Source organism: Puma concolor, chromosome B4 (assembly GCF_028749965.1).
Source record: "Puma concolor isolate L17-30 chromosome B4, mPumCon1.1.hap2, whole genome shotgun sequence".
In the NCBI taxonomy this organism is placed as follows: domain Eukaryota; kingdom Metazoa; phylum Chordata; class Mammalia; order Carnivora; family Felidae; genus Puma; species Puma concolor.
In genome coordinates, this window is record NC_141673.1 from 57,259,502 (window position 1) to 57,283,135 (window position 23,634).

At 36.4% G+C, this 23,634-nt stretch overlaps 1 non-coding gene across 1 annotated transcript; it reads right to left on the minus strand.

Annotated features, from left to right (window-relative positions):
• Positions 1-287: 287 nt before the first annotated feature.
• Positions 288-394, minus strand: LOC112863956 (U6 spliceosomal RNA). The gene has a single exon (XR_003223903.2). It is a non-coding gene; the product is annotated as a U6 spliceosomal RNA (small nuclear RNA).
• Positions 395-23,634: the final 23,240 nt, after the last annotated feature.

Below are 23,634 nucleotides of genomic sequence, written 5' to 3' on the forward strand. Positions count from 1 at the left end.
TTTTGCAATATGTAAGTGCATCAAATAAACATGTTCTATACCTTAAACTTATACAATGTTATATGTCAGTTATATCTCAATAGGGCTGAAGAAGAAAATAGAACAAAAAGTGTATGAAAACCTTGTGCAGTAGAAATGTGATTGACTTTATTTCACAGCAGATAATTTTTTTTAAGACACTTACGGTAATTTCATCACCCTTGCCAGTAATTGCTTCAGGCCCAGTTTTTTAAATGACACATGAAACCTGCTAAGGGGTGTAGAGACATGTGTCTTGTTCTTTTAAAAAATATATGGAATGGTTCGTGAATTTGCGTGCATCATCCTTGCATAGGAGTCATGCTAATCTCTGTATTATTCTGAAAAGCAATATATGACAAGACAATCTCTCATCTGTATCTTCTCTGATATATGAAAAGATGCCATCTTCCTACCAGCTTAATGATGAAGACGCCATTTCTTTTGTTTATTTTGAGAGAGAAAGAGAAAGAGAGCTCTCCGGGGAAGGGGCAAAGAGAAGGAGGGACAGAATCCCAAGCAGGCTCCATGCAATCAGTGCAGAGCCTGCTGCGAGGCTTGAACTCACAAACTGTGAGATCATGATCTGAGCCGCAATCGAGGGTCAGATGCTTAACTGACTGCACCACCTATGTGCCTCAAATGATGAAGACACCATTAAGGAAAATAGGAGAAAAAAAGGGAGAAAAAATGTGAGTCTCTGATATCATCCTTGAATAGCTGAATCAACCAACACTAGAGTCTATTCTAACTCTTACTATGATGTGAAATAATGACTCTCCATACTGTTTAAGCTTATTGTCATCAAAGTTTGCTATTTCTTGTAGCCAAAAACACACTAACCAATATATGGAGGGGTATGAGGAAGTATTAAACAATCTAGAGAAGAGATGCAAAACGAGAACACCAAGCTGTTCAAGAGGATGGCTTCAGTGCACAATTTTGTTGTCTGTAGAAGTCACAAGGAGATGAATTTCAGCTTAATATAAAACTTGTCAGAGCTGTCTAAAAAGGCACATTTGCCCTAAGACGTAGTAAATTCTCTCTCACCAGAGTTTGGCCAATCACTTCTTAGTTATGCTCCAAATTAGAGAAATTAGACTATATACCTCATAGTCATCCCAACATTGGGATTTTTCTTTGTTACTGTGAAAGTTAAGAGAAACATTACTCAAGGGGGGGAGGGGGCAAAGTCTAGACCTAAAGCTTAACTATAAAACAATCTTCCTTTTGTTGTCTACTTTAGGGAAACTGCCCTTATATTTTCAGTTCTCTAATCTATGTATTTGTTGAATCTTTGCTAAGTTTCTAGACTGTGTTACTAATTGTGAGACTAAAAATACTGCTTAATTACTACATCAAAGATTTTCATTTGTAACTGGGATATATTTCCATTCAGTGAAAAATAAACTCAGACATATAAATTGAGTGTCAAAATTTGTGATAGAACTAATAAAGGGTTTGGTTAAAACAGCAAGCAGGAAAATCAATATGAGCTAAAATAGTTGACCTTGAGCTTGACTTTAGGAGTGGGTGAAAACTTACCAAGTGCTGATCTTGACAACATATGCATGTCATATAATAGTGTCGTTAACAATAGAGTCAAATGGATATAATGTCACTTTGAGTCAGTACTAATTATGCAATTGTCAATACTAGGTCTCACTATATGGAAGTATTAAATAAAATGTCAGGACTACGCCAGAGTTAAAATCAAGATACAAATTTAATTTTGTCTTTTTCATTTTGGGGAAAAGTCTACTTTTAATAGCAGGTATAGAACTCATAAACTAGAAACCGTTACACTTATTTCAAAAGAAACTTTTTTTTTCCTGTTGATACCATTTGGGAGAAATAACATTTCCAGCAATGTTCTTCTTCCTCACCTTCTCTCCCACATTATTTATGGTTTACAAAGAAGATCTTGATTGTTTACTGTGACTATTTCGTAATGTGACATTTCTGTATTTGACCTGACCTTTGCACAGGACATAAAGAAGCTGAATACTGCAAAAGCTCTTACAAACAACAGTGTGTTTTTGGATTGTTGGAGAGTGTAACAAAATTAACCAGGAGAGTACAGTAGAGAGATTCAATAAATTAAACCAGTAATGAGAGAACTACATGGAAACTCCAGCAGGAGTTGTTTATCTACCTTCAAATCTAATAAATCACATTAATTAAAAAGAGAGAGATCCTGGTTTTTACTGAAGTAAGTTCTCTGATTTCCCTGCTGCCAGGTACATTAGTCCACTTACCATGTGTGGAGTTTTTAAGAAGGAATAAATGGAGAAAGCACAGCACAAAAAGGCAGAAAGAAAAAAGGTAGGGCCAATCATAATCCCGCGGGGTTACTAACGAGTCTATAAATCATCTGATCCAACGTGACCTCCTGCTGTTACCAGCAGAAACACTGCTCTCATTTGCATTTTTAAAAAAATTTTCTGTTTTACAAGTGGTGAAAGAAAGATGAGTTCGGCTAAGAGTTCATTACCTCTCCCACACCCCTCCCGCCACATATGGGTTTCGGTGAAAGAAAGCATTTGCAAAATATGTTCTTATACTGTGCTCCCTTTGCCTTGCGTGTGGCCGAATTAATTTCAAACCATTCCATTTTTAACATAAAATCACATCTCAAGAGAATGGACCTACTTCCAGGAAATCAAAAAGTCTGTTCCTCAAGTGCATACTTCTGCCAACTGACCTGTTCCAAGTTCACCATTTCAAGCATAGGGCAAAAAATATACAATGATCATGTGTTTTCTTTGAACCGCAGGTATGAGTAGTTTCTTTAGAATAAGGAAATACAAAGCTGTCTACTCTCCTTTCTGTGAGGGTTTCACTGAGCAAGGATTTGTGGTTTGATAACTTTGGTTCGCCATTTCAACTTCAAAGAAAAATCACAAACCCACCAAAAGTTTCCCCTGCAATTTACACATCTTTCTGAAAGATTATGCTATGATGTTTCAGCGATGTTTCTTGCATGAAAATGTGCCCTGTTGGATATAAGGTAATAAATTTCCAATTTCTTATTTTATTTTTTCCTTTTTTTTTTTTCAACGTTTTTTATTTATTTTTGGGACAGAGAGAGACAGAGCATGAACGGGGGAGGGGCAGAGAGAGAGGGAGACACAGAATCGGAAACAGGCTCCAGGCTCCGAGCCATCAGTCCAGAGCCCGACGCGGGGCTCGAACTCACGGACTGCGAGATCGTGACCTGGCTGAAGTCGGACGCTTAACCGACTGCGCCACCCAGGCGCCCCACCAATTTCTTATTTTAAAAGCAATGTTTTCATGAAGTATTTAAGCATAAGTAGCATTAACATACTTTACACCGGAAGGTGAAATGCAGGCAAATAGCTTTTAAGGAGGGAAAAATACTATCCCATTATTTGGATAGTTTCTCATTAAAACTTAAATATTGGCAACACAGGTCTTTTCTAGTTTGTCTATTTTTTGGTATTAGAGAGATATGGTTGTAAGTCTATCAGGTTTTTCTTTTTCAGATGTTTTCTCAGAACACATTCCCCTTCAGCAAACTCAGGTCTAACCACCTGAGTCTTAAAGAAAACACACCTGGGCCCAAAGCTGCTTGCAGGTACTGGTTTTTTCTTACTTTTTCCTTCTCAGAAAACTTCCTAATGTCACATACAACTTTCTTTCCTGGTTCTCATGAAAACCTTTTAACTTATTCACTCATTTACTCAACAAATTCTGTTGAATGCGACTGAAGGTCAAGTTCTCTTTCCTGGCTCCTCAGCTATCTCTACTCCTTAAATGTTGAAGTCCTGGGGCGCCTGGGTGGCTCAGTCGGTTAAGTGGCCAACTTCGGCTCAGGTCATGATCTTGCAATTTGTGAGTTTGAGCCCCGCGTCGGGCTCTGTGCTGACAGCTCAGAGCCTGGAGCCTGCTTCGGATTCTGTGTCTCCCTCTCTCTGACCTTCCCCCGTTCATGCTCTGTCTCTCTCTGTCTCAAAAATAAATAAACGTTAAAAAAATTTTTAAAAAAATGTTGAAGTCCTCAATCTATTTGCTTTCCTCAGGAAACACATTTACCTAGATCGGTTCAGCCAAAACCACTGGTAATGATTCTAAAACTCAATTCTCCAGCAAGACCTCACTCTTACTATTCCCAGTTTCAGGACCCTCTTTATGTTGATGTTCAAGATACCATGTACTAACTAAGAATTGTTGTAAAAATAAAATGTTTAAGATATTTCTTCTACATTATCCCTTTATATTTTTCTAATTATCTTACAAAAACAAATTCAAAAGTGTGAGATTACAAAATAAAAAGTCAAAGTCCTCCTAGTGTAAAAAGAAAAGGCAGTATCACAAGAAGAGTGGGGAATATTAAGACAGAAATTATAAAAATTTAGGAAAATTTTCTAGCGCCATGCACGAAATATGTAACTTTTGAGAATTTGCATTTTTTTAATCTTGCAAAATAGTGGGCAACCATCCCTGAGCTTACACAGATCTACACAATGTTTCCAAATATCATACTGCACAGTTGCATAGTAGCCCAACACATAATGTCTTAGCCATCTCTCTAGTACGAAAAGCTCAGATGGTTTTACAGGTTTCTATTACTGCACTTAATATTCTTGTATGCATAATTTTGCAGTATTCATGTAAAGGAAATTCTAAGATAAATTTCTTTTTATTCTGGCTTTTTGAGATCTAATTGACAAATAAAATCTGTATATACTGTATGTCTTGTACATTTTGTACAAGGTACAACTTGATTTTTTGATATCCTCATACATTATAAAATGATTACCACAAACAAGTTAACTAAAACATCCATCACTTCTCATACTTTTTTGTTGTGTTAGAACACTTAAGATCTACTCCCTTAGCAAATTCTAAGTATACATTAGAGCATTACCAGTTATGCCGCCAAGCTGTAACATTGGATTTTCAGAAATTATTCCATCTTATTACTAAAAAGTATACACTTTAATCGCTATTTTGCCATTTCTTCCACTCCCGAACTCTTGCAACCATCATTCATTCCACTTTCTGGTTCTGTAAGTTTGACTTTTTTTCAGATTCTACATATAAGTGGAATCATCTGGTATTTGTCTTTTGGTGTCCGGCTTATTTCACTTAGAGTAACAGCTTCGAAGGTTATCCATGTTATTACAAAGAGCAGGATTTCCCCTTTTCATGGCTTAATAGTATCTCAATATAATGTATTCATTATAATATGTAATGAGATATATACCTCACATTTTCTTTCTCCATTCACTTGTCGACCCTTAGGTTGTTTCTATATATTAGGTGTTATAAATAATGTTGCAATACACAGGAGAGTGCAACTATTTCTTCAAGGCCATGATTTCATTTCCTTTGGATATATACTCAGAAGTAGGAGTGGTGATAGGAGAATTACCAAAAATGGTAATTCTATTTTTGATTTCTTGAGGAACTTCTATACTGGTTTTCATAATGTTTGTACCAATTTATATTCCCACCAACAGTGCACAAGTGTTCCTTCTCTCCATAGTCTCACCAATACTTTCACTTTTTTGTCTGTCTTTTTGAGACTAGACATCCTAACAGGTGCGAGGGGATATCTCTTTGTAATTTTGATTTGGATTTCCCCGATGATTAGTGATGTTGACTTTTTCATATACTTGTTGGCCATTGGTATATATTCTTGGGGAAAGCTTCTATTCAAGTCCCTTGTCCATTTTTCAATCAGGGTTTTATTTGTTTCGTTTGGGGTTTTGGCTCTTAAGTTGTAGAAGTTCTTTATATATTTTGGATACGAACCCCACATAGTTTGTAAATATTTTCTCTCATTTGGTAGGTCTCCTTTTCGTTTTGTTGACTGTTTCCTTTGTTGCACAAAAACTTTTTAGTTTGATATAGTCCCACTTGTTTATTTTTGCTTATGTTGCCTGTTCTTTTGGTGTCAGATCAAAAATACTATTACCAAGACCTCTGTCAAGGAGCTTTTTCCCTCTTTTCTTCTAGGAATTTTACAATATCAAGTCTTACATATAAGTCTCTAATCCATGTTGACTTATTTTTGTATATGGTGTAAAAATAAGGATTCAATGTCATTCTTTTACATGAGGCTATCCAGTTTCCCAACACCGTTTATTAAAGAGACTATCCTTTCTCCATTGTGTATTCCTGGCACCCTTGTTAGAGATTAGTTGACTGTGTATGTGTGGGATTATTTCTGGGCTCTCAATTCTGTTCCATTGGTCTATGTGTTTGTTTTTATTTTTAAAAAATTTTTTTAACGTTTTTATTTATTTTTGAGACAGAGAGAGACAGAGCATGAACGGGGGAGGGGCAGAGAGAGAGGGAGACACAGAATCGGAAGCAGGCTCCAGGCTCTGAGCCATCAGCCCAGAGCCCGACGCGGGGCTCAAACTCATGGACCTTGAGATCGTGACCTGAGCCGAAGTCAGACACTTAACTGACTGAGCCACCCAGGCGCCCCTGGTCTATGTGTTTGTTTTTAATGCCAGTACCATACCTCTTTGATTACTGTAACTCTGCAATATGGTAAATTTATTGGTTCAAAGGATATGGACATCTATTGTTAATTCCAAAAGGATTGTATTAATTAACCTCCCACTAAAATCACCTGGAACTTCTGTTTCTCAACACTCTTGCAAATATTTAGTAATTTTTTTTAACTTTTGCTAATCTGATAGGTGAAAAAATGGTGTCTCATTTTGATTTGCATTTCTTTAATATTAAAAAAGGTTGAGTGACATAATTTATTTACTATTAATTCATATTTTGTTATTTTGGAGTCTAATTATATGTTATTTAATTTCCCTTGGTTATTTTAAATATTTTTTATACATTTACACTCAAAATCAAATCATGAATTCTACAGATACAAGCAATGGTGTATTGAATACCAATCCTAAAATAGTACTTGGACAAACTATAGTTTATTGAAAGTAATTACTATTCTGTACAGATTTTTTAATAAAGGTAGTTGGAAAATGTATTGGTACAATATTAATTTGGCCAGAAAATATAAAAATCCTTTCCAACTGTAAGATATCATGACATATAAAGAATATTCTGATTGCATGAATTTGGGGCAAAACTAATATTTAAGGTTGGACTTGAAAAGGTAACAGCACATTTTCATGGCTGTTGAAAAAAAGCACATGTCTTCGCACATGTCTTTGCAGCAGATTTTGTCACAAGAGTGTTGAGTTGAATGGACCGTGTGCAGAGTTAGCAAACATGGGAAAAATCAGCCCATTGCGGCCTAGAGGAACAGAGAAGAATTATGAGCAAGGGGCCAGAAAACAGAAGATAGAAGCTGGCTAATGCACAAAACTTAAATATAATACAATTTCATAAGTGATGAACCCTTTTGAAATGCATTGTTCTACAAGGGTCCTTTAAAAAATAAGTACCACTTATTACTTAATAACAGAAATCTCAGTATAGCCACAAAACATATTAACTTTAACATTTTCCTGATCTTTTCAATAACTTCCTATATAAACCATTTTACATCATTTACCATAAAGACAAACTGAAACAAAATGCAGACTTTGAATTTCTTTTAATTTATTGTGCATAGGGTTCATGCTCTATACTACTTTCTAGATATTTTCCTATGTATATTAGGAATGCTCTAAGAGGAAATCAGATTATTAGAGATTTTGTGGAAATTGCCATCCCCGTATCATTTCTTGGGAGATTAGATCGATGCCTTTAAAGGAAGCTGCAGAAATCTGAACCAGGATTTAGATTCAGATCTCTGACCCTCAACATTTAAATGTATCTATAAGGAATTAGACCATAAAATGGTACATCTCACCATTTTTTTTTTCTATTCTGACTTTCACCAACCAAAGGCTTTATCATCATATATAGTAACTTAAGGTTCTTATTGTGATAACCTGTTGGCCTTTTTCTTTTTGTACAAATAAGAAAAGTGATGATGAATTATATTCTTGAAACTGTACAAATAAATGTTTCAGGACTGAAATAAAACTGAACAGATAAAACTGTGTCTCTCAACTATAGTAATCATAGATGTTTTTAGGCAATTCATGTTCTTCCTATTGCCCTTGAAACCAGGGTGTGTAAAATGTATATAAAACCTGGAAAAGTGTTTATTCACTTCCTTCATTCTAAGAGAAAACTCCTTTCAGCTGTGACCCTGATAGGAATGTATTTCTGTGCAGGGGAGCCAGGGGTTGGTAAATTACAGAAAGCACATAATGATTTAGAAAATGTACAGGAACTGTGTGTTCAGGGAATCAGGTTAAAGATAGCCACCTACTTTGCTAAAGCTACACCCATCCACTGTGCTGGAAACCACATGTCAGTAAAATTTCAATCTCTCACAGTTTTCAATTTAATGATGGGTTGAAGAAAGAAGAAATTTGCTTAATTTTTCTCACCCACTGTTTCAGTTTCCTTTAGGATAGAAGGAACAACTTGATATGCTGGGAAGAAAGTTAATCAGTACATTAGCAACACAGCAGAGACATACAGGTAAAGCGTGAACCCTTGCTTCTGTCCTCTGCAAGTTTCCAAATGTCGAGATGTTTAGTACCGTGTTGACTAAATATTGGTCTTACTGAAATTTTTCATTTGTAAGTTTTTGTATCATATAGATTTTGTCCAACATGTCTGCATTACACCTGGTTGCTGGTGTGGGAGAAAAATAAGGTACTCCATTGTGGATAAATGACCATGACTGGATTGAAGGAGGCATGTAAAGGTTCATCAGGTACCAAAGTGACGGTTAATAAAGTGAAGCTAGTTGACATCTCAATTGTCCGTGTTTAATAGCCACAACTCTGTTCATCAGTCATTTCTGAGTAATGATTTGGCTTAAATCACAATAATATCAAAATTTTATTCAGGAGACAAAAAATGTGTCTTTGTGGGATAATGTAATTGGAAAGGAAAAAAAAAAGTGCCTTCTAACCGACACAAGCCAATGACAGCTAACCCAAGGGAAGTTCTCTTTGGCACATCGATAATCTTGTTTTTTATAAGGCTGGTGTTTATTTTATCTGCTGTGCGAATGTGCTCAGGAACTCCAGGACTCTAATTAGTGAATAGAGGTCTTCACTAATTGACAAAATCCGGCATAGTGCCTCATAATCAACTGACAAATCCCACTTGTTAATGAAAACCAGCATTTACTGAGTATCTACAGTGAATGCTTACAGAATGAAATAGAAATTAAAATAAACATGACAAAAACAGGTTCTAAGTTCTACCATTTTATGATCTACAGCTAACAGAAACACTCTAAGACAACTGGTTAAACTAAAAGATTTCCTTTAAGTTCCTGTATATTGTCATTACTCTCCTTTGGTTATTCCTTTTCATTGTAGGTGTCCTTAAGAAAAATATCCAGGTGGACATCAAAAGGTATGGGGTCATGTGGCAGCAGATGTAGACACACAAGTCTCATTGGATATAAAATACTTGCAGCGGTGCCTGGGTGGCTCAGTTGGTTAAGCATTCTGACTCTTAATTTCAGCTTAGGCCATGATCTCATGGTGGTGAGATCCAGCCCCATGTCTGGCTCCGCACAGAGTGTGGAGCCTGCTTGGGATTCTCTTTCCCCCTCTCTGTCTGCCCCTTCCCCACTTGTTCTCTCCCTCTCTCAAAACAAACAAATAAATGTTATTTTTTAAAGGAAAGAAAATACTTGCAAATGCAAATGTTAAATGTCATGAGCTATGGAGGCCTTAGGGAAGGCACAGCCGAAAAGAAACAAAAGAAAAAAAGAGGCATATATGTACAAGTGTGTGTCAGAGAAAGGGAAAAGAGTGAAAGTAAAAAATTACGATAATCAAAGTTTTTATAGTCTTAAATAAGCAATATTCATCTTTCTGCAGAAACTGAACATGTTGGAGAGTTCTACATGACAAAGAACTGAGGCTAGTCACTAGCCAGTCACCAGCAAGCAAGAGAGTTCCTCAATCCTCAGTTTGGAAATCAGATCCTTCTTCAGTTGAGTCTTCAGTTGAGAACCCAACTCTGGCTGGCCCGTGACTGCAGCCTGTGAAAGACTACACAGAGGACTGAGCTAAGTCATGCTTAGATTCCTGACTCGCAGAAATGATGAGATTGCAAACACATGTTGTTTTAAGCCATTTAGGTGTATATAATGTAAATTGTTAGGCAGCAATAGTTGATACAGATTCCAAGCTCCTTAAATGTAGACACTGTGACTGATAATGTATTTTCCCAGTTCCTAACAGAGTTCCTGATCAGAACCTATATTCAGTAAATATTTTAATAAAACCAATGTCAACTTCCCACAAATAAAATGAAGGGTTTTAGTCGTTGCCATGTGCACGAATGGAATTTTAGGTTACCTTTTAATTCCCAATTTCAAGAAGCGTATCCTTGTGATATAAGATGTCTAACCCTATTTGCTGCTTTCAAAGGAAAATTGCAATCGGGTAAATTTGATGAATAATAAAGGCCATGATGGAAAGCATTTCTTCATTCTGAGTCATTTTGCAGAGGTTTTGTTAGCTTCAGGGTTTTTAAAAATATAACCACACACCACTTGCTAATGTATTCACTACGAAGTCAAACAGAATTCCCGCTGACTGAGATGCATTTAAAAGGTAACTTTTAAAAACAATATTCAGTGAACAAGAAAATCTTTTCCTTTGTAGCCTCTGGAACCAAAGACAGTATCACTACCCTGTGTCTTTTTCTTATAAAAATGTATTTAGTTCTCGTAATAGTGAGGTATTGGCTTTTAAAGAAAAGGCCCTCTATCTGGGCAAATAAAGGGAGAAATGTGGACGCAATGTATACAACTCCAGGTAGGCAAAAGGAGGTGTTTAGTTATCCAGACAGATTTCAGTAGAGCAAACGTGAGCAGGAGGAAAAAGAAGTGGGTAACAGTCAACTCTTAACATGCTTTTTTGCATTTTGAAAACATCAAACGGTTGTTAATTTGCAGAGTCACTCAATCCTGGGGCCAGTTGTGTAGGCCGGTTTAACACAAATGTCAGTTTGGGATTGACTTGGAAGTGGTGGTAAGGCCAGTGTAAGTTCAGCCCTAGCTTTACTCTTAGAGAACTTATTTTGTTTGTCTTGAAAAGTAGTAATGCAAGAGCCTTAATGGTTCTGGCTCCATATCTGCAAATAAACTCAGGACATTTGCATGTTCTTCTATTCCTAACACTGCAAGGGAATTTTAGCCAAAGGGAAAGAAACATCCTCAGATCTGTGAAAGGGCAACCCTTAATGTACCTGCTAAGGGGGTAGGGATGTCTGGAGTAGTTGTAACAACTAGCACAACACAGCTATCTCATCCTTTCTTAACTCACATGTCTTATTATCTAGAAGGAATATTTTTGTAATTGATGTCAACAATTTCAAGATTTTTTTTTACTATTAGCGTTTACTTTCAAATATAGAAACACTATTGCAGAGCCTGTTAACTCCACTCTGATTACAAATAAATGCAAAATTTTGTCTGACAATGTTATGACATAACATCATGCTAGTTTTTATTTTAAAATCATTTCCTTTTATGAGATCATCTTGAAATCTTCAAAAAAGGTTTGTACGTTGTGCTTAATTTTGTTGACATCTAAAGAGATGTTCTTTCGTCTGGCAAAGAGCAATTTTTCAATTGTCAATCAAGACTTTGTAAATTGGGCTCCAAATATTTATCTCTCTGGAATTTCAATGGTTATAAGGAAGAGAAATGAGATTACATATTCATGTGGCAGTTAAAACACAAAAGTTTCAAAAATACTCTAAGGCATTCTCCCTTTTATTCAACTCTTTAAAAGAGAAGAATTTAAGCAGTGAAACCATCATCAGTTTAATTAACATAGGAAATGTCTAAGGCAAAGTAAGCAATCTGGGACCTAATAAAAATGCCATAACTGAGTAAAAAGAAAAACAACCCTCAACTTGCTTTGGCATAATCAGGTGTGGATTTTCCTGAGCATATATTGTGCACAATGATGCCTTGATTAGAAGCATCTACAATACCTAGCAGAACTCCCTAATATTCTCATGGTAGAAAAAGCAAACAAAAGAGCTTCAAGGAAAGCTTGGAAGTAAATAAAACTCCAAGATAATATGGAAATATGTCTTCCATTTTAGAACAGAGATGGAAGGATATGTTTCATTTGAGGAAAGTGTAGAGCTAAAATTCACATGTGCTCACTACCATGATTAAAAAGATTAATCTTTGGGGCGCCTGGGTGGCGCAGTCGGTTAAGCGTCCGACTTCAGCCAGGTCACGATCTCGCGGTCCGTGAGTTCGAGCCCCGCGTCAGGCTCTGGGCTGATGGCTCAGAGCCTGGAGCCTGTTTCCGATTCTGTGTCTCCCTCTCTCTCTGCCCCTCCCCCGTTCATGCTCTGTCTCTCTCTGTCCCAAAAAAAATAAAAATAAACGTTGAAAAAAAAATTTAAAAAAAAAAAAAAAAAAAGATTAATCTTTGTCTTTTTAAAAATCAAATGTGCATACTTAGTGGGAACATATAATAACAGATTCCTTTCAGAATGCCTCATCCAAACCTTCTTTAAAATTAGCCCCGGATAAGCCATGAAATACCAATCAATAAGTACTTGTTGATTGATTGGTCATAAGCATACATAAATGAAGTGACTATTACCTACAGAATGACTCAGTGGCTATGAAGGCTCGCATGATTCCAATAATATCTCCCACACTTGGCCCACCTTATAAGCGAAATAGGGATTGTACACATGTCTATCTCGTGGAGTTGAAATAATAAATACTAGAATTAATAAGTGTAAAGCATTTAGAGTTGTGCCTGAAACAATCTGTGCCCAGTGAATGTGAGACTTCAGATGTATGGAAGAACAGAGGAAGAAGTCATTAAATTAGCCTTGGGGATACCAGAAAGCTTCAGAAAGGAGGATGCGTTTGAAATATAAATAGGATGTCCTTACCAAGGAAAGAAGATGAGGAAATCTTAACCACACTACTCTCCCTCTATTTAAGTCCTTCAGACAGCTTTCCAAAGCTATGTGTACATGTATGTGTGTAATGTATGTGACACCACACACATATATAGACAATATGTAAATACCCTAATTTTGCTTTCAAGTCCCATCCTGGCCTGGTTGGTTAGACTTTGCTAATTATGCACACTCATCTGTCATGCTTCTCACCCTGGCCATCCTCTGACCTTATCTCCATTCCAAGTGCATTTATTTTTCACCATCGTACTCCGCACGTCTCTAACATGAGTTCCTCTTCCTACTGCTTTTTCTTTGAAAACTCGTACTCATCATTTCAGGTCTTAGCTTCATAGCATTGCCTCTAGGAAGCCTTAAGGATCTTTCTAGATTAAGTTGGATGAGCCTGCTATTTATTTCCAATGGACCTGTATACATGTATATATTTTCTATTGACATGCAACCAATTACCACAAACTTAGCATTTAAATAACATCCATTTATTATCTCATAGTCTGGGGGGACGGAAGTCTGAGCAGGCTTGACTCTATTCTCTGAGGACTCACAGGCTGATTAAAGTGTTGGCTAACCTGGCTGGACTCTTCTTCGAAAGCCCCAGGGGAGAATCAGCTTCCAAGTTCACTCAGAGTGTTGGCAGAATTAAGGGTCTCATGGTTTTGAGACTGAAGTTCTCCTTTCCTTGCTGGCTGTCAATGAGGAGCCACTTTCATGGCTAGAGGCCTCCTACCTGGTAGCCTCCTCCATCTCCAAATCAGCAATTGTATATCAAATCCTTCTCCTGCTTTCAATCTCTCTGACTTCCCCTGTTGCCACAGCCAGAGAAAATGCTCTGCTTTTAAAGGGCCTAAATAATTAGATTGGGCCTACCAGATACTCTCTAATGGGCCCCAGACCAACTGATTAAAAACCTTACTTAAATGTGTATAAATTCCTTCCACCATAACATAATCATAAGGAGAGTGATATGTCATCATACTCACAGAAGAATATGATTTTTTAAAAATTGTTTATTTGAACTTGTTTTGGTAATAACACTGTGAGATTATTTTAAATGCAACTATTTTTCAAAAAGTGAAAATTGGTTTCCATATTTAAGGCATCAAGTGGGACATCTTCTGTTTTGAAATCACCATTAAAAAGGCAGTATTTTCAATGGAGTATTACTTGGCAATCAAAAAGAAAAGAATGAAGTCTTGCCATGTACAACTACAAGGATGGAACTAGAGGGTATTATACTAAGGGAAATTAGTCAGACAAAGACAAATATCATATGACTTCATTCATATGAGGACTTTAAGAGACAAAAACAGATAAACATAAGGGAAGGGAAGCAAAAATAATACAAAAACAGGGAGGGGGATAAAGACTCTTAAATATGGAGAACAAACAGAGGGTTACTGGATGGATTGTGGGAAGGGGGATGGGTTAAATGGGTAAGGGGCATTAAGGAATCTACTCCTGAAATCATTGTTGCACTATATGCAAACTTGGATGTAAATTTAAAAAATAAATTTAAAAAGGCAGTATTTTAAGAAATATATACTGTATATATATGGATATATGTACATATACAGTATATAGTATATGTATAGTATATAGTACATATATAGTATATATATATTAAGTATACTATATATGTATATATACTATATATAAGTATATATACTTATATATATATACTTATATATAGTATATAATATAGTATATATTAAGTATACTATATATATGTATATATACTTACATATATATACAGTATATATATTCTATATTAAGTATACTATATATATGTATATGTACTTATGTAAGTATATAAGTATACTTATATGCTTATATAAGTATATATATAAGCATGTAAGTATACTTATATACTTATAAAAGTATATATATAAGTATATAAGTATACTTATATAAGTATATAAGTATATAAGTATAGTTACTATAAGTATATAAGTATATATATATATAAGTATATATAGTATACTAGTATACTAGTACTAGTATACTATATATACTTATATATATATATACTTATATACTTATATATACATATAAGTATATATAAGTATATAAGTATATATATATAAGTATATATATATGGATATATGTACATATATAGTATATAGTATATGTATATATATGTATATATAAGTATATATATAAGTATATAAGTATATATAAGTATATATATATGTATATAAGTATATATAAGTATATAAGTATATATAAGTATATAAGTATATATAAGTATATATATATAAGTATATATATATAAGTATATGTAAGTACTTATATATAAGTACATATACTGTACATATATACTATATATATACTATATTAAGAAATATAAAACGATGTGTTTTATAGAATGGATACATAGCTAAGTGCTGGTCTGAATATGTTAGAAATATTTATGTGTTAAAATCACACTGGAAACCAAATTTTCGTTTTCATAAAAAGTAGCTTGAAATAAAAAGGAACTTGCTAGTAACCCCAGTGAACTTTTACACGTATGATTTTAAAAAATTCCCAGCACCACCCTCCCACACTTGGAAAAAAAGTGGTAGATTTGCATAGAACCGTTACATGATAGCTCACTTCTGTACAGTATGGAAGCTGGCTTTCTAGTCAATGTGAAATTCCTGAAGTACATCTTTTGAAGACTTTTCTACTAAAATTACCCATATCAAATACCCACCCATACTTAAAGGAAGGAGATTATACAAAGATTAGGGTCACTGGGGGTCATTATAAGAATTCGGTCCACTACAGACATCATATGCCCTCTTCTATGCTTTTTGTTTTTAACATTTACTTATTTTTTTTGAGTCAAAGAGACAGAGCATGAACAGGGGAGGGTCAGAGAGGGAGACACAGAATCTGAAACAGGCTCCAGGCTCTGAGCTGTCAGCACAGAGCCTGACGTGGGGCTGGAACTCATGGACCGTGAGATCATGACCTGAGCCAAAGTCGGATGCTTAACCACTGAGCCACCCAGGCGCCCCATGCTTATTTTTATTATATTTAGCAAGCTGTAATTTAGTACTTACTATGTACCAGACACTGTCTTGCTATTTTAGGGAATACTATTATTATGCCCATTTTTCAAAGGAGAAAAAGAGAGACACACTGAGGTTACATCACCTGACCAAGATCACACAGCTGTAAAAATAGGAGTTTCAAACCCAGTCAGGCTGGCTCTGGAGTCTGTGCTCTTAACCTTATACTATGCTCTACACAGCTAGAGTGAGACTTTTATGACAGTTTCTCTCTCCTGTTTATCATACTATCTAAATTTACTTCAATACATGACAGTTAAGTATGTTATACATCATATTAAACCTTTTCTAAGTATTTTTTCAAAGAATGCTATTGAGCAACCATGGTTTGATTTGTGCCATATTAAGCAACTATGGCACCATATATGCCACTGACACAGGCCAGGCACGATTCTAAGATGGTGGGGAGAGAACACTTAAAATTGTACATCAAGATATACAAATAGGGGCACCTGGGTGGCTCATTCGGTTGAGACTCCGACTTTGGCTCAGGTCATGATCTCCCGGTTCATGGGTTTGAGCCCCATGTCAGGCTCTGTGCTGACAGCTCAGAGCCTGGAGCCTGCTTCAGACGCTGTGTCTCCCTCTCTCTCTCTCTGCCCCTCCCTTGCTTACTCTGTCTCTCTCTCAAAAAATAAAAACATTTAAAAAAATTTTTTAAAAAGACATACAAATAAATACCCACATACATTATGTTATGGTAAGTGTCATAATAAAATTAAATTATATTATCAGGTGATTTAAGGGGATAGGTGCTGAAAATACGATGTCTGCTTTCCTATATTTGAGTTCCACATCTGATCATTTCATATAAAATAGTAATTTGGGAAATGACTTGAATAAAAGTGAAATCCTAAGAGCTGAAACATTAACTAATCAAGAAATTAAATTTAAAGTCCTCTCAGCATCCTACTCTCTTTGTTACACTTTGAAATTAATCATATTCCCATAGGCAGAAAAGCTAATATAGGTAAGATCAGCAAACAGGGATTTGCCCCAGTTGCTACTGTTTGTGAATATATTACTTTCCCTAGGTGGAGTTTGAGTGGAAGTACTTCAAATCACATCAGCACTGAAATTAGTCTTCTTGATTAATGTCATGTTTTATAACAAGCATTTGTAAAGCAGTGAGCCTTTGCCACTATAAAATGGGGCATCTGTTAATATGTGTTTATATCTGCTCATCGATTAAATGTAATTATGTTTCCCTATGGTTTTCAACCAAAGAAGATTTACATGTAAATGTATGGATTCTTTTGAGATTAGTGAAAATTCTGCATAAAGAGGAAAGGAGGAGGAACCAAATGAAGTTAGCATTTATTAAGTAATTATTATGTGCCAGGTAGTTTTGATATATTATCCCATTTAAACCTCACAATATCTGCATGACATTTCTAGTATAATCCCTAGTTTACAAATAAAACCCCCTGAGGCTTAATGCAGTTAAGATAATTGTTTGAGATCATGCTATTTACATCTAGCTCATTCATGCCTAGCATTAACCACCTGTAGGCATCTAAAAAGTGTGTATGTCAACAGATTTTGGAATAAATATTCTCAGTTTTTGCTACTTGCAGAGGGTGCTTTAATTTTTTTTTTTTTTTTTTTTAATTTCTCACTTTAGCGTGACTCACAAACACCGTGTGAGTAGAATTCTCTGGCTGGTACATCCAGTCCAGACAAGCAAATGCTCCTATAGTTTTCACTCAGACATTAGCGCTGTCTCTACCCTGTCTCTTCTGTTCTGATGATATTCTAATAACCTCCTGGCTCCACCTTCACAACCCAGTTCCAACTGTCCGATAAAAATGGTAAAAAGGAACAAATGATTCAAGTTTAAGGGCTTTATTTTCCCTGGGATTCAGCTGAGGGCTGAACTATATGCCCCACCCCAAATTATACATATATTGAAGCCATGATCCAAATGGTCCAGTAATCATTAAGAAAACAGTTTAACAACCAAAATGCAACTTGAAAATAAGCAAATGTGTACCTGCAATTTCTCAATATGAAAATCATATTTAGATCACAGCAATGCTTAGTAATAGCCCCTTTCCATCCATCCTCTTTAATGACATAAGTGCCTTTCTTCAAATTATCTGAAAAATTCCCACTGAAGCCTTAGTATATGCATGCTTTATTTTTATGGTATTCCTTTCCCTTTTTAAAATGTGCATGAGGGATAAAAGAGGAAGAATTTTTCTTACAACTTAACCCTCAGAGGAGGAGGTGAAGGGAACAAAATTGGAAGCAAAGCAAGGATCCATTTTCTAGGTGGAGAAGGGAAAAGTTAGAAATAATCTAATATTAATAATTTACAGAATTCATTACTTCGTGAGTGTATATTTACCCAGAAATCTTAACAATGAAAATATCCAAACAAGGAAACTCCACAAAATATTTTAACAGCTTTATTAATGTATATAATATATACAGTTCAGCCATCAGGGTTTACTAATTCAATGCTTACTATATTCACAGATGTCTAACCATTAGCACAATCTAATTTTCAACATCTTTCTTATCCCCCCTCCCCCAAAAATAAGCAGAGCATAGAGGATTTTTATGGCAGTGAAAACTATTCTGTATGATGCTATAATGGTGGGTACATGTCATTACACATTTGTCAAACCCATAGAATGCAGAACACTGAGAGTGAACCCTCATGCAAACTATGGACTTTGGGTGATAATAATGTGTCAATATAAGTTTACCAATTGTAATAAATGAACAACTCTGGTGCAGGATGTTAATAATGTGGGAGGCTATATGCATGGGGAGGAGTAGATGGAAAAAACTCTGTACCTGCCACTCAATTTTGCTGTAAAGCAGACACTGCTTTAAAAAATAAAGTCTATTAAAAAAAAAAAAAAAAAAAACTCTATATCCATCAGCAGTAACTCCCCATCTCTCTATCCCCGTAGCTCTTGGCAACCACGAATCTACTTTGTCTTTATAGATTTTACCTTTCCCAGCAATTTCATATATGGTTATCTTAATGAGATAACTATTACACAAATGTAAGTAATAGAAAATTACTTGCTAAATTGATGGGATGCACTTCTGGGTTGCTCCGGAAAAGAGCCAGCTTCTTAGATTAAAATCTCTCAATACTTCCTCCAAAAGGCACACTCATCAACAAACAGGGCAAATGAAACCACACAAAACTGCCTTCTCTGACATCACCTGGACACAGAGGGTGTCACAATCCTTCAAATGCATATAAGGAAAGAAATTAACACCAAAATCTAGCAGACATAATTGGACCTCACTCCACAGGCAAGATGGAAATCGGGTGTGCCTGAAGAGATGGGGTAGCCAGAAGATCTCAGACAAAATCATATCCAGAATGGCAAGGCCTAATTCCAAAACAGGTGTGAGATCTGAGCACTGGCTATAAAAAAGTACTTGAAAATATGTAGGATCTGAAGAGGCAAATTGGAAAAATGAACTCTTCTGGAAAAGAATGAAGTGAGTAACACTATAAGACAAGACAAACCTTCCACATTGTGAAAAAGAAAGATTTTATTTCCTTCTCAGAAATGTCTATGCCTTTTATTATTCTTTATTGCCATCCTGCACTGTATGCAGAACATTGCTGAATAAAAGTAGTGGGACCAGATACCTTGCCTTGTTCCCAGTCTCAGTGGGAAAGTGTTCAGCGTGATGCTCGCTGTTGGGTTTAGTTGATGCCCTTAATTACTTTGAGAAGTATTTTTACTCATGGCTTATTGAGATTTTATCATGAATGAGTTTAAATATAAGCAAATGTACTTTTTTCCAGCATCTATTGACATGATCATATTCATATATATTTGTCCTTTATTCTGCCAATATGATGAATATAATGAGTGACTGACCAAAGTTAAATCAACTTTTCAACTCTGGAATAAATGATACTTGGCCATGATAAATTATTTGGTAATAGGAAAAATATATATTTGTTTTAATTAAGAATATGTATTAAGTAGATCTATAAAAACATAATATATATTTCAATAAATATTTTTGTACCTAGATTTTTAGAGTATGTTTTTGGTTTAATTGTAGTTTTCTTGTAATGTTGCATCATTTTACTATCAGCATAAAGTGTATTGGCAAACATTCTCCCCCCATAGTGCTTTTTCCAAGGATTTTCAGTAGGGTTAGAATTATTTTGTTCTCAAATATTTGGTAGAATTTACCAGGAAAGCCATCTGGACCTAGATTACCTCTGTGGAGAACTTTTCAATTAAGAATTTAATATCTTTAATAAGAATAGGCCCATTCAGTTTTCTTTAAAAAAAAAATTAATGTTTATTTTTGAGAGGGAACGTGTGCAGGGGAGAGGCAGAGACAGAGGCAGACACAGAGTCTGAAGCAGGCTCCAGGTTCTGAGCTGTCAGCACAGAACCCGATGTGGGGCTCGAACTCAAGATCTGTGAGATCATGACCTGAGCAGAAGTCAGATGCTTAACTGACTGAACCACCCAGGTGCCCCTAGCTTTCCATTCATTCTTCTGCCAAATTTGCTATTTTGTCTTTTTTAATACCTTTAAGTAGTCAATTTTATTAGCCCAGAGCCCCTGTGTTTGATAACCTATAGCAACACTGCTCTTGCTCACTAGTAGAGGAAGGAGGGAAAAGAGAAGGCTAAATCTATTACCTTCCCAGTGGGCCAACAGATGGGTATAAAAGAGTAGCTGATAAGTGTGTGTGTGTGTGTGTGTGTGTGTGTGTGTGTGTGTAGAAAATTTGATTCAGAATATAATTATGAATTGACAGCTTGCTGCAGTTCTAGTTCCCCAAAAAGCAGATACTGATCTAGACATTAGCATGAGGAACAGGGATTGGGGCAAAGAAATCAGTTAACCTGTGACTCAGTCCCAATCAAATTCTCAGGTGAGCCCCTGGGGAGTTCTGGAACTAAGATGGACCTTAAAAGCTCTCCTAACTTGGGGACTGAGTATTGAGTCTTACGAGTGCTACACTGATCAGCCATTGACGTGGGCTGCCTCTGGAAGGAGCTACGATCTTGGGTGAGGCAATCCTCTTCTTTAAGGGCAGGTCCCCTAAAGAGCTGGCAGCTGAAGGTCAATTCTCCCACTCTCAGCAGCTATGGGAATTAGTCCTTCAGTTACGGAAAGCGAGTCTAGGCAATGCATCCCAGTGTCCATCCCACAGCCGCCTTAAATTGATACCATTGACAGTTCAGGTCACTCTAAAATGTTTATCATGTGATGCTCTATACCCATTTTTGTATATCTGCTTATGAACATGCTCACATGTGAAAACAATTCATCGACAAACTCAGTTCAAGTTGTAGAGAAAATGCACAGCCAAAAGTTACTAGTGTCATGCAAACCAGGCTGTCCATTCCCCAGATAAAAGTATAATCATAAGGAATTGGCCTGCCATTAATTTTTAATATGCTATCTAATTTAGGCAGTATATCAAGGATCCTTGTTGAGTCACAAAGTAATATCTCTCCCTGAAACTTGTTAGAGGTTGCTAAATATTATGCTGCTGAGGCTAATAAAGTGATTTGGTATAAATCCCTAAAGAACAGTTCTAATAAATGATGTATTATTTATTCTATTAGTATTATTTGCTCTCCAACTCCCCAGTGCTAATAATTCCAGCAGGCTTCCTTTTCTTCTATAAACAACAGATCTCAAACAATAAGGAAGAGAGACTCTGTGCCCCAAATCAGAATCAATAGGCATAGTCCAGTAAAGACTGTTTGACTCATTCTGATGAATTTCCCATTTAAGGAAGGTTTAAAAAAAATGGCTTATTCCCAGCTGTCACAAAAATAACTATGCTCCACCAAGTGTCATCAAAGCATTTAAATAAATAATGCCATTTCAGCATAAAGAATAAAGTTCTCCTCACTTGTTTCCATTTTCAGATGTGTTAGGAATGTGTCTCTTCACAGGAAAGGAGAGGGACAATTAATGTATACTGCACTATAATTGCACAGGCAATCCCTTTCACACGCATGGCCTCTCACCGACTTTGTTCTCTATTCTAATTCCAGAGGCTGTGGGAACGGAAAAGTAATATTGTTGTTGGTTCTTGTGGGCGACATTAACACCTTCACATTTTGGAACTAAGGGAAAGGCACTCTGCCATAGACCAGTTTAATGTCATCTAATTTCACCATCACCTTCATGGTCTCAGCTGATACATACATCTAGACTATGATACAGTAAGTGGAGATGACAGTCTGTTGAAAGATAACTGACTGTGTATATTAGATATGCATCTGAACAACAGCACAGACTCCTTACCAGTAGGAAAATAGGTGCTCTCTAATAGAAAGATTGAGAGTCATAAGCTTTTGGATCTGTTAAGGGCAATGGAGGATGCGGGGGTAGAATTATGCCCTAAGATGATTCCTCCTTTGGGCACAGTGTTCATTAACATTACACTCTCTTCTCTCCTTGCTCCTCTCTGGGGAGGCAGAAAGACATTCACAATTGCTAAATTTGTGAAGAATAAATTGGGCATTTTCGGCTGAGTTCTGCCCTTCTTTCTCTTGGGAGCTGACAACAAGCTTCCTTGGTCACTCCAACAGTCTGTGGAAGGAGGCCCACCAGTTTAGTGCTATCTGCAACCATGTGGATAGTTCTAACTCAGAAACACAGCAGGAGGAAGTTGACCTGCTTGTATATATAATCACATACTCCAAATTGGCATGTACCAAAAATAAGCTGATATTTTAAAACACCATCTGTATTCCTTTGTTTTATCTGTGAATTAGTTCAGAACCTAATTATGGAAGAAGAGTGTATTGCTCCCTTTCGCACCAAGATTCCCAACCTTTCTTGCTTGGGCTGGGAACCTTGAGAAATGAAACACTAGAGTGAAATGGAAGACGAAATGTACATATGGAAAGGTTTTGGGAGGGGCCAAGGCACAATCTCAGGCTTGGGCTTTGCTGTTTGGGTGGGGTGTCTTGAAATTGCATTTTTCTGGGGCGCCTGGGTGGCGCAGTCGGTTAAGCGTCCGACTTCAGCCAGGTCACGATCTCGCAGTCCGTGAGTTCGAGCCCCGCGTCAGGCTCTGGGCTGATGGCTCAGAGCCTGGAGCCTGTTTCCGATTCTGTGTCTCCCTCTCTCTCTGCCCCTCCCCCATTCATGCTCTGTCTCTCTCTGTCCCAAAAATAAAATAAATGTTGAAAAAAAAAAAAAAAAAAAATTTTAAAAATTTAAAAAAAAAATAAAAAAATAAAAAAAAAAAAAAGAAATTGCATTTTTCTTTTTTTCTTTTTTTGAGATGTACAAGGGGTTAGATTTTAATTGCTAGGACATGAGGAAGAGATGTTAAACTTTGAGGAATGTTGTATTTTGACTTTGGTGGATGAAAATAGGTTAGGGCAGCTTCCTCCACAGGCTAACAATTGGGTGTTTTTAGACACTGGGGCCAAAGCAAAGAGTGCTGGCCTCGGTAGAGATCTGGCCACAGTCAAATTCCTAGCCACACTGGGGCCTGACGACAGAGTCCCACCAGGAGGCCCTCAGCAGGTTGCAGATGACCTCAGCTCACTATAAAAAGTAGGTACAAATTTCCAAAGTAGTCGTGGGTGAGGCAACATTCCATCGCCATAGGTCTTCCAGGTCTT